Here is a 13,262-nt window from a genome sequence, read left to right as displayed (position 1 = left end):
TATTAGCTTTCTGCTTGCACATTGTTTTCCAGCTAACCAAACTCATTTTAGTTTCTTGCTGCTTCTGACCCCACTAGAAATTTCTCATCATACTTTCTAAATCTTTGCAAAGACTTTGAGGAAGAAGGAAGCACGCCATTGTATACGTGGGAATTGCTTGTGCTACAGCTTTAATGAGAATTTCTTTCCTCCCCATGGAGAGAAGTTTGCCCTTACAGCTAGCTAGCTTTTGCCCAATCCTTTCCTTAAGAATAGAAAACACTTGCTTCTTTGATCTTCCAATGAAAGATGGGAGGCCCAAGTATCTTGTGTGTCTAGAGTCTTGCATAGGGCCAAGGATGGCAAAAATCTCATCCTTAACTCCTTGAGATGTGTTGGGGCTAAAGAATAATGAGGATTTCTTAGTATTTATTTTTTGACTTGATGCTTCCTCATATTTTTGAAGGATTTGCTTTAGTACCCGACATTCCTCAGCATTAGCTTTGCAGAAGAGAATGCTATCATCCGCAAATAAAAGGTGGGTGATTCTTGGGCATCTCCAACTTATAGAAATGCCAGTCCATAGCTGATTACGAGCTGCCTCATGAATAAGAGCAGAAAGCCCCTTTGTACTAATGAGAAAGAGGGTTGGAGAGAGAGGGTCTCCTTGTCGAAGGCCTCGGGTAGGGGTAATGTTCTCACAAGCAACACCATTTATTAAAACAGAATATGACACCAAGGTGATGCATCTCAAAATCAGATTTACCCACTTCGAACTAAAACCCAACTTCTCCATAACTGCCTAAATAAAACACCGCTCGACCCTGTCAAATGCCTTACTCATATCAAGTTTTGTCGCCATATAGCCCTCCTTGCCTGCATTTTTGTGATTTAGAAAGTGCATCAACTCAAACGCCACAAGGACATTGTTAGTTATTAGCCTGTCAGAAGTGAAAGCACTTTGATGTTCAGAAATAATATGAGGAAGAAGGGCCTTAAATCTATTTGCAATGGTTTTTGATATGAGCTTATACACTACATTGCAGAGGCTTATAAGCAGAAAATCAGCCATCTTTTTAGGGTTATTAATCTTTGGGAAGAGAGCAATGTTGGTTCTATTAAGACTAGTCATAGACATATTACCATTTAGAACATTTAAAACCATATTAGTAATGCTACATCCCACAACATCCCAATACTTATGATAAAAAATGGTAGACATACAATTAAGGCGCGTGCTTTTGTGGGGTGAATTTGCTTGAGGGCAGTGGTTACCTCCTCTCTTGTGAAATTCTTGTTTAGGCTTTCATTCATCTCTTCAGTCACCTTTGTGGGAATAGCAGCAGTTATCTCATGCATCAGAGTTGGGGAGGTCCTCTTATACATATTCTCAAAGTAGTCAATAGCAACTTGAGCAATACTATCTCTTTTAGTACACCAATTGCCATGACTATCCCAAATCCCCATTATAGTGTTTTGCTTACGCCGCTCAGAGGCTTAGGTGTGAAAATACTTTGTGTTCTTATCGCCCTCCTTAAGCCAGTGTGCCTTGGCCCTTTGACCCCAGTAAATCTCCTCATCATCAAAAAGGTCATTAATTTCTCTTCTTAAACTATTGATCTCAGTACTTAAAGCTCTGTTAGATATATATATATATATATATATGCCGCCAAAGATCAACTTTGGACAAAGCCCCATTGTCTTACCTTTTGTTTTTTGTTTTTTTTTTCTTTTTTCTTTTCGTGGACCCCATTTGCCGACTTTTATTCACATGCATGCTTATACTACTCTTAAGGCTATTGGGGAAGTCAGTTTGATACTTCAAGAGAAAAATCAAGGAAAATCACAGGAACTTACATATTCTTGCCCGTAAAATTGAGAAGAAAATGTCACACTTCCTGCAATTTTTAGGGCCAAAGGTAACATCCTTGTTGCTGCATCCCTTTGTTTTATGCATCTTGGCCTTCATCTTCATTCTTCTATTCAAATCGTTCCCCATCCTTTCAAACGACAAAAAAAAAAAAAAAAAAAAAAAAAAAAACTTACCACCTTCACCCCCAAAGCTCCCAATAATCGGAAACCTTCACCAAATTGGCTTGCAGCCTCACCGCTCACTCCTAGCCTTAGCTCAACACCATGGCCCCCTCATGCTACTTCACTTCGGCAGTGTACCAACCCTTGTTGTCTCTTCTGCTAATGCTGCCCAAGAGATCATGAAGACACACGATCTCATCTTTGTGAATCGACCCAAATCAAGCATGTTCGAGAAACTATCATACAATTACAAAGACGTGTCATTGGCCCACTATGGTGAGTATTGGAGGCAGATGAAAAGCATACTTGTGCTACATCTTTTGAGTAGCAAAAGGGTTCAGTCATTTCGTGCTGTGAGAGAAGAGGAACTTTCTCTACTGGTAGAGAAAATCAAACAATCTTGTTTTTCAACTGTGAATTTAAGCGAAGTGTTGCCAAAACTTACTAATGATATAGTATGTAGGGTTACCTTGGGAAGGAGGTATGATGGAGGGGAAGGTGGGAGGAAGTTTAAGAAGCTTATGGAAGATTTAGTAGAGTTGCTAGGTATTATCAATGTGGGGGACTATATTCCATATGATGGCTAGCTTGGGTGAGCTGTGTCAATGGCTTGGACACTAAAGCAGAGAAAGTGGCTAAACAATTTGATGATTTTTTAGAAGAAGTAATTGAAGAGCACATAAATTGTCAAAAGAAAGGGAGTGATGGCCATGTCATTAGTTTAGACAACGAAGAGCAAAAGGACCTTGTAGACATTTTGCATTGGATCCAAAGGGAAAATGTGATCGGTTTCCCTATTGAGAGAGTAAGCATCAAGGCTCTAATCCAGGTGAGCATCTCTCTCTCTCTCTCTCTGTGTATGCTTGTGTGTGCAAATGCATTTGTGCATCTGAGTGCATGTCACTGACACCACTTTGACTTAGACCCACCATAAAACAACTTTTACTTGACTCTTAGACAAGAATCTATACAAGTTTTGGAAAAAAAAAAAAAAAAACTTTTGTGCCTATATATATATATATATATATACTTAGTGGGTTTCACTTAGGTGTTAAATATTGCAGCCCTTACTTTAGCCAAATAATCTCTTAAGTGTAAAGTTTTTGGTTCTTTTGATTTGGATAACTACCCCTCCTATTTTGAGTCTATTATCAAGAGTGAGGCATGTTTTTTTTGTATAGCTTTGCCTTTTCCTTTGGTTGATAAAGTCTTTTATTCATAAAAAATAATAGGAAGGCAATGAGTCACAAATTTCAGATTTATGATTTTTCCTTTCAAAATCACAAACACAAAAATTTTAGATTTATGATTTTTAATTTCAAAATCACAAACACAAACACAAACACAAATCCTAACACAAACACAAACATAGAAATCACAAACACAAACACAAACTCACATGATTGAGACGAAATGAACCTAGAAAAAAGAAAAAAAAAAGAAAAAAAAAAAAAAGGAGAATGAGGTGGAGACACATGGAAGAGGGAGCGAGGCTGTGAGGGGAGCTGACGATGATCCATGGATGAGGGAGGGCTTGAGGGGTGTGGCAGGTGGTGAGAGAACAAATCCCCGTATGGCTGGTGGCAGTGATGCAGGGATGAGAGTGAGATTGACTGAGTGAGTGAAGGTGAGAGTGCGTGAGGGTGAGGGAGGAGGGCGGCTGGGCTGAGGCAGTGAGGCTAAAATGAGAGTGGGTGAGGAGAGTGAAGGGAGATGGGGGGCGGTTGAGGAGAGTGAAGGGAGGTGAGGGTTAGGGAATTTAGGGTTAGGAAATTAGGTTTACACACACACACACACACACACACACAGGTATTTTGGTAATTTTGCTTTTAAGCGAGTCGGGTCCGGGTTCGGGGCGGGTATCACTAAAACCCACACCCGACCTGAACCCTCTTCAGGTTTTATTTTAAAAATCCAGACCAAACCCTATTGTTTCATGGGTCGGGTAAAACCCAACCCATTAGGGTCGGGTCAGGCCGGGTATCCAAGGGTTAAGTAAAATTTGCCATCCCTAACAAATAATTAAAAAAATGTGTTAAATATTAATTATTAAGAATGGCCAATGAAGGATATTACTAAAAGTATTAAATACTCTTATTCAACAAAAAGAAAAAAGATTGACTTGACTACAAAGGGTCTGGTTTTGTTCTAAGAGGCTATAGCATTTCACACTCTTTCTCATGCATATTCACAACTTACTTCAATGTTATCCATCTTTTGTCATAGGATGCATTCGTTGGTGGTACTGACACTACATACCCAGTGTTAGAGTGGGCAATGACAGAGCTTTTAAGGCATCAAAGGACGATGAAGAAGGTGCAAAATGAAGTGAGAGGGATCACTAGCCAAAAAAAGGGAATAACAGAGGATAAATTGGAAGAACTGCAATGCTTAGATGCAGTAATCAAAGAGACTATTCGTTTGCATCCTACTGTTCCACTATTATTTCCTTGAGAATCAAATAGAGATGTCCAAATACAAGGATATGACATTGCAGTTGGAACACGAGTTCTTATTAATGCATGGGCAATTGGAAGAGACCCTGGGTTATGGGACAATCTAGAGGAATATCATCTAGAAAGATTCTTGAATTCTACCATAATACACTTTAAAGGACATAATTTCCAATTGATACCAAATTTGGAGCTGGTAGGAGAGATTAGAATTTGCTTTGCCATCACCACTATTAAGTTTATTTTGGCAAATCTTCTGCACTACTTTGATTGGACATTGCCTAGTGGGGCAAGAGGAGAGGATTTGGACATGACTTGAAAGTTCAATATGTGTATAAAACGTCCTTGAACGTTTAGACCCCAAATTACAAATTATCAATTTCAAGCTTATAATCAAACAATTAATGTGCAGAACATGAACATAAGCCAAACATAGAATTGATAAACAATCTAAGCCAATTATAATCACATCCACAACAGAAAATAAAAGGCAAAGATAAAGGAAGAGAAATGCAAACACAAGGACAATATGCGATGTGTTATCGAAGAGGAAACCGAAGCCCTCGGCGTAAAATCTTTCCGCCGTTCTCCAAGCGGTCAATAATCTACTAGAAAATATAGTTGGGATACATGAATAGCAATAGACCCTCCAAGCCTAATCTACTTAGGTATCTAAGCCCTCCAAGCTTCTTACTCCAACGGGGTTGCGCCGAACCTTTTTCTTTTCTAGCTTACCGAATTTCACTACTAAACCATAGCATCAACCAATGAATATTGGTTCATTCCAAACTGCTTCCCTTAACACCAAATGTACCTTCTCACAAATGTGAGTGTGATGAGAAAAAGATTTGGTCAATGACCTCTCAAGGATGTATCAATAGAGAGGAAGAGAGTAAAGTAATTTGTAGAGTCTCTTAGTGAAGACTAGGGATGAGGCAATCTTGTTTTTCTCTAGGGTTTTTCTCACAAAATTCTCTCTGGAAGCTCTCTCCATTTCGTGGGTATAAGGGTCTATATATAGTGGTGTGTGTTTGGAATACGAAGAGACAGTTATTGCCAAACAGGATAAATTAGGGGCTTAGCCTCGCGGCTTGTCCAAGTCGCGAGTTCAAGTCACAAGGTAACAGCCTGGCCAGCTTGGGACTTTTGTCCTGTAGTGTGACAGTTGGCATGACCTTTCACCTTCCCGCATGCTTCTCACGTGCACAGCATTTGGCGGCTTGCAAGCTGCGAGTCAGTCGCGAGTCCTAGCCGCGAGTTTCTGCTTCTTTGCACAAAGATGAGCAATTCTTCACACTCTCTTCACACACTACCTTTACATAAATCTCACCTAAATACAGGGTTACTAAGTGCTAAATTACAAGCAAATTGGTACAGAATAAAGCCAACAAGATGGTTGATAAATTTCAACCTTACAATCTCCCCCTTTGGCTATTCCATGACAAAACCCTATAACAAACTCTAGACTTAACGCGTGAGTTGGAAACAGTTGGAAAACTCACTCACACCTAACTCTAGAATCTATGAAGCTTTTGAACCATAAGAACAAGAACTCCTGAAACACAACAACACAATAAGTTCATTGTATGTAGAAAACTTGTAATACATATGGAGCAAGCACAATGCGATCAAGCACAATGGAATAAAGCAATAAACTATGGTAAGACCAAAACAGGCAATCACTGTAACTAAGTGATCACAATGCTCATTCACAGTTGGAATGAACATTTGGAACTTTTGTCCTGTAGTGTGACAGCTGGTGTGACCCTTCATCTTCCCGCATGCTTCTCACGTGCACAGCATTTGGCGGCTTGCAAGCCGCGAGTCAGCCACGTGTCCTAGCCGCGAGTCTCTGCTTCTTTGCACAAAGATGAGCAATTCTTCACACTCTCTTCACACACTACCTTTACATGAATCCCACCTAAATACAGGGCTACTAAGTGCTAAATTATAAGCAAATTGACACGAAATAAAGCCAACAAAATGGTTGATAAATTTCAACCTTACAATCTCCCCCTTTGGCTATTCTGTGACAAAACCCTATAACAAACTCTAGACTTAACGCATGAGTTGGGAACAGTTAGAAAACTCACTCACACCTAACACTAGAATCTGTGAAACTTTTGAACCATAAGAACAAGAGCTCCTAAAACACAACAACACAATAAGTTCATTGTATATAGAAAACTTGTAATACATATAGAGCAAGCACAATGCGATCAAGCACAATGGAATAAAGCAATAAACCATGGTAAGACCAAAACAGGCAATCACTGTAACTAAGTGATCACAATGTTCATTCACAGTTGGAATGAACATCTGGACATTCAAGTTGACAAACACAAGGCAAATCACTTGAATGACCAACACTCAACCAATGCACAATACATGAAGTATGTGCATCTAGGAAAAATCCTACAAGGGCACAAGAGTGACAGTACTTAGAAGAAAATGCATAACATTTAGTTAGAAGTACTGATTTAATAAAGCACAAAGGCTGCATAAAGCAAGGTACACACCATAAAACCTACAAAGTGCATAGAAACAAACCCTAAAAGCTTACAAAAGTAATATGGATACAAACCATAAACAGAAACCTTAAAAACCTACAAAGGTACCAAGTACAAACAAAACATAAAGTAAGATATGCTGAATAACATCATAATATATACTGAATAACATCCACCAAAGATTCAAAACTATCCAAGAGATATGAGTTTAAGCCAAGCAATAACCAAAACCAGTATCAAAGCTATAAACATAACATCATATGATAAAGAAAGCTCCCCCTTAAAACAATCACTCCCTCTCAAGTGTAACCCAAAAATTCTCCCTCTTTTTGACCGGAATGGCCAAAGGGTCAATGCTCCTGGTTGGTGTGGATGCTGTCAAACTTAGCTGAAAGTACATCAAGCTGATCCTACATTGCTCTCATCCTTTCAGTATGCTGATTTTGAACCTCTCTGAGTCCATCAAGCCTCTTCAGGATGATCTGAAATGCATCAGGAGGTACATCTGATGAAGTAGAAGCTCGGCTCCTCTTGCTTCTGCTCTTAGAGTGGCTGTCTGTCCTGCAACCTCAGCTTCAGTCTCCACTAGATCACCTTCTTCTTGGACATCCTCATCTTCTTCACCTGGAAGACGACTTTGTATCCTTGTGAGAGTGAATTTGTTTATGGCTGATAGAAGAGGCAAGGGACTGATATCCTGAGGGATTACAACACCCTTTGCTCTGAAAATCCTCATAAGAAGACTGGGGAAGATTAGCTTGGCCCTTGAGGTGGTTTTAGTCTCATCCACAAGTGTGTCATATATGTGAGAACTTATGTTAATAAAGGTTTTCTCCTTAAGCTCCATGGGGAAGATAGCTCTGGCATTCGTAAGAGTGGTCATCTTTCTTATAGGATACAAGTTAAACATCATGATAGTGGTTAGACACCTCAATTTAGCAGAAAAATCAGTAGTGTTGAGACATCTCTTTTCTTTAACACCACCAAGTCGAGACTGGACAACGTCCAAAGATAGCATCCTGTCTTTGTAGTTGGTGAACTCATAATCCTCTAGTCCCTCAAGCCCTAGAACCTTATCAATATCATGAGCATCTATGGTGAACTCACGTCCTCTAATTCAATAGTTCAGCTCATCCTCCTTTATAACAGCATTTGCATAGAATTCCCATATCAAGGGTTTGCACATAAGGGGTAGGTCACCCAGCAACTTCTCCCATCCCCTGCCTTCAAAGCATTCTGGAATGAAAGTATCTTTCAATTCATTTAGATCAACAAATCTTTCCTGAATGATAGTTCCTTTCAAGAAAAAATCCCTATATCTCTCAAATTATTGAACCGACCTAAATAAGTTAGGATCCATTTTCAGCCTTTTGTCAGATTTCTTAGCAGCAGTCTTCTTCTTTGTAGGAGATGCAGCCATCTGTAAATAAGCAGAAATGGAGACAACAAGAACAAAACACAAAATGTGGAAGTGCACACATATTAGTAACAAGTTAGTTACAAAGAGAGTACCAGAGTGACCAGACAGAACACAAATCAAGCACAGTTGATAACTAAAAGATGGATAGATCAAATCAAACAAGTTTAATTTGTATGTATGCAGACATAAGCAAGCAAAAAATATGACATTGTAAAACACATTCAGAGTGAAATATAGAAACCCCAAACCCATATAACTAAAGAGCAAAAATCTATCAAATTTCTATGCTCAGACCAAAGATTAGCAACCTGATGAAAACACATACCACTGAAACACCTTAGTATCTTCAATCTTCTCACAAAGATTGAGCTTAGCAATGACAATTTCATTGAGCTTCCCATAGAACGAATCAAACGATTCATCTTCACCCATCTTAAGTTCTTCAAATTTGGTGGTAAGCATTTGGAGTTTTATGTCCTTCACCTTCTTAGTCCCCTCATAAGTTGTCTCCAAAATCTCTCAAGCTTCCTTGGCAACTGTCATGTAAGATATCCTGTGGAATTCATCTGGAGACACACCATAGAAAATAGCATTTAAAGCTTTACTGTTAGCATTGGCTACCGCAATAGCTGCCTTGTCTCAAGTAGATTTAACAACCTCTGGTCTAGTCCAACTTACTTTAACCGCATCCCAAACGGTGTCATCAATAGAGCATAGAAATGTCCTAATTCTAACTTTCCAGAAGGCATAATTATTACCATAAAAAAATGGTGGAACATTTAAAGATTAAGACCTATCCATCTCAAAAAGGGTCAAGGATCACACTCAGGTATTTAAACCACAGTGAGTGTACCCGCTCTGATACCAATTGAAAGTTCAATATGTGTATAAAACACCCTTGAACGTTTAGACCCCAAATTACAAATTATCAATTTAAGCTTATAATCAAACAATTAATGTGCAAAACATGAACATAAGCCAAACACAGAATTGATAAACAATTTAAGCCAATTATAATCACATCCACAGTAGAAAATAAAAAGTAAAGATAAAGGAAGAGAGATGCAAACACAAGGACAACACGCGATGTGTTATCGAAGAGGAAACCGAAGCCCTCGGCGTAAAACTTCTCTGCCGCCCTCCAAGCGGTCAATAATCCACTAGAAAATATAGTTGGGATACATGAACATCAATAGACCCTCCAAGCCTAATCTACCCAAGTACCTAAGCCCTCCAAGCTTCTTGCTCCAACGAGATTGCACCGAACCTTTTTCTTTTCTAGCTTACCGGATTCCGCTACTAAACCATAGCATCAACCAATGAATATTGGTTCCTTCCAAACTGCTTCCCTTAGCACCAAATGTGCCTTCTCAAAGACATGGGTGTGATGAGAAAAGGATTTGGTCAATGACCTCTCAAGGATGTATCAATGGAGAGGAAGAAAGTAGTGAAATTTGTAGAGTCTCTTAATAAAGATTGGGGATGAGGCAATCTTGTTTTTCTCTAGAGTTTCTCTCACAAAATTCTCTTTGGAAGCTCTCTCCATTTCGTGGGTATAAGGGTCTATATATAGTGGTGTGTGTTTGGAATACGAAGAGACAGTTTTTGTCAAACAGGGTAAGTTAGCGGCTTGGCCTCGCGGCTTGTCCAAATCGCGAGTTCAAGTCACGAGGTAATGGCCTGGCTAGCCTGGGACTTTTGTCCTGTAGTGCAACAGCTGGCGTAACCCTTCACCTTCCCGCATGCTTCTCACGTGCACAGCATTTGGCGGCTTGCAAGCCGCGAGTAAGGCTGTCCACGGGTTGGACCGGGTCGGGTTTGTGCCTAACCCAGACTCGACCCGACTAATTCGGGTCGTTGAAAATTTGACCCGAAACCGCTCGCCTGATCTGGTCGAATTTTGGGTTCGGGTCTCGTCGGTTTCGGGTGGTATCGGTTCGGTCTCAGGTTTCATTGTCGGGGACCAAATCTGGCTAGATCCGGCGAGATCTAGCCAAAATCTGGCCGGATCCGTCAAGATCTGGCCGGATCCGTCAATATCGGATAGAAATCTGGCCGGATCCGTCAAGATTTGGCTTAGATTTCGTCGGATAATGGCGAGATCTCGCCGGATCTCGAAGGATCTCGCCAGATTGGTCCAAGATTCCTAATATTTCACCAGAGAAGATGATTGTTTCGGTTCAGGTCGGGTGTCACGGGTTTTGAAATGTAAAACCAGCAACCGACTCGTGTGGGGGTCAGGTTAGAGAGTTCGGACCTGCGTCTGACCATCGGAGACGTCGGATCGGGTGGTGGCGGGTCGGGCTCGGGCGGGTTGGGCGGTTTGGGTGGGTGACTGGGTGGGTTGGATAGCCCTAGCCACGAGTCAGTTGCAAGTCCTAGCCGTGAGTCTCTGCTTCTTTGCACAAAGATGAGCAATTCTTCACACTCTCTTCACACACTACCCTTACATGAATCCCACCTAAATACAGGATTACTAAGTGCTAAATTACAAGCAAATTGGTACGGAATAAAGCCAACAAGATGGTTGATAAATTTCAACCTTGCATGACTGAATCTATTGGAATATCCATTCATAGAAAATTTCTTCTAATTGCAGTTGCAACTCCATATTTTGGCTAGTATATAGAGGCAATACATTTAGTATTTAAACAATCCTCAAAGTTTTATTTGGCTAGCAAGAATCTACTATTGTTCAGTATGAAATTTTCTTTTTTCTTCACTCCATTTTGGTTGTTGAGAATGGAATTTGAAAATAAATAAAAGAGTACAATACCTATTAACAAAGAACATAATGATATTATGCTCAAATGCAACAAAGTTTTAGATTAAAACAATTTTTTTTTTTTAATTTACTTATAATTTATCTGCAATTAGGGATGACTCGATATAGTTTGGAACCTAAGGCAATTAAGTTAAGTGGAACATTTTATATTTAAATTTCAATTAGCTAAATTTATTTAATACTAACCAATCTAAGATTAATTTTATGAATTAACAATATAATTTGAATTAAAAATAACCAAGTCAAATTTGAGCATCTAATATCATGGTTCAAACAACCACACATAAGAGACAGTGATATGATGATGAAGTGGAAAACCCAAGGAAATCTATTGAAGGAAAACCTCCCTAACAAGGCAAATCTGCTAAGATAAAATAACTATTACAACCTTAAAAAAATAAATAAAACAAACCTTTTCTTGGACTCTACAACATGTAAACAACTTAGAGTTAAAACCTTCTACTACTCCATAGCATCGCAACTCTTCAACCATGTGGAAGTTTCATGGATGATGCACCCACAGTATTGTCGAAACCTCCAACTGACTCCAAGAAGCTCTTGAAGGTTTTCTTCACAACAGGTTTGTGATAGGTGTTACGGCTTCAATTTTTCACCAATTGATCTTTAGATCTACTTTGATGTCTCTGGAATGATGACTTTGAGAGATACTTGATTAAAAAAAAATCCTATGTGCACAAACCATTCTAATCTTCCCTAAAACCTCTTTTTTAGGTTGACCATAATGTGTCCTTATACATCTAGCAAGTAGGGCATGAATTAGGGCTAAAACTTGACTTAATGGGTTTTCCATAATCTAGTTCCCTTAATTAGATAGGTTAAGTATGCTATCAAGGTGTCTCGACTGATTGAGGTGGCTCAACATATTGAGGTTGCTTTTAAGTGTATCGTAGTGATGATACTTTGTAGTTGTCAAACATTTAACATAACTCTATTATTAAGGTGTGATTACTAGTGATGATCTTTTGTTGTTAAATGTTCCACAATTCTCTGGTGCTTGTGATTACTACTTTCTAAATATTATAAATTACCTTGAATTCCAATTTTGACTTTGTTTTAGGTTTTCTTGAAGTGAAAATAAAAGTCTACTCCTTATCCCAGAAGTAATTGATATTACTTGTCAAAGAGATAATATCTTATTCCTTGTCCACTAGGAAGTAGGAAATAGAGATTAATGCCTTATATATAGTCAATACAGTAGAGGGTTTGGAGGCTTTGGTCTAAAAGTTCTCTCATATGAGGAGAGAAAAAGACTTGGAAGAATAGTTCTCCTAAAAATAAGAGAACGCTCCTAGAAAGAGTTCTCTTGTGTGAGTGGCTAAAAGGTTGAAAATTGTAATTCTCATTATGTATAGTGGACTTGATTGGTTTCTCCAGAAGTAGGCAATTTGTCCAACCATTTGAACTCTTGTTTCTTTTGTGTACTTTTAATTACCTTTGTCGTTATTTATTTAAATCCTTAAGTTTTATTGTACAAAAGGTGGTATCAGAACTTTGCTATCGCACATGTAGTAATAAAGCTTGGTTAGGGTCTCGATCTCCCAATTAAAATAAGATAACAAGGACCAAGTATAAGTTGAAGATATTCTATGACAAAAGGACAATTTCTCTCTATGGTAGAGGTAGAGGAAAGATCTCTTAATCTAACAAGTAATTTGGCTTTGCATATGCAAATTATATTGCTCTATAAAAACTTGCTTCAATTAATACGAAAAAGGGATATTACTAATTTGGATTTGAATGAAGGGGAAATTTGTTGAAAATTACCTCAAATTCATAATTCAACTTGGTTTATGTTATATTGGTGTGAAAGGAAATTATTGACAAAGACTAATTCATGGATTGCAAATTTGTCTTCTTTTTCTTTTCTTTTTTTCTTTTTTTTTTTTTTTTTTTTTTCCCCTTAAAGTAATAAAATATCATGAAAATAATTTCAAAATGCCTCGCAACTCTAACCAGGCACAAGAGCTGCAGATTGCAAGTTAAAAATAAATAAATAAATAAATAAAGGCATGCAGAGGCACATGATATCATAAATTTAGACATAGAGAAGCCTACTTAAG

At 38.6% G+C, this 13,262-nt stretch overlaps 1 pseudogene; it reads left to right on the top strand.

Annotated features, from left to right (window-relative positions):
• Positions 1-1,865: 1,865 nt before the first annotated feature.
• On the top strand, positions 1,866-11,018 carry LOC112019315 (cytochrome P450 736A117-like; annotated as a pseudogene).
• The last annotated feature ends 2,244 nt before the right edge of the window (positions 11,019-13,262 follow it).

Source organism: Quercus suber, unplaced genomic scaffold, assembly GCF_002906115.3.
Source record: "Quercus suber isolate HL8 unplaced genomic scaffold, Cork oak 2.0 scaffold_85, whole genome shotgun sequence".
Lineage (NCBI taxonomy): Eukaryota > Viridiplantae > Streptophyta > Magnoliopsida > Fagales > Fagaceae > Quercus > Quercus suber.
This window is presented reverse-complemented; position numbering and strand designations above follow the sequence as displayed.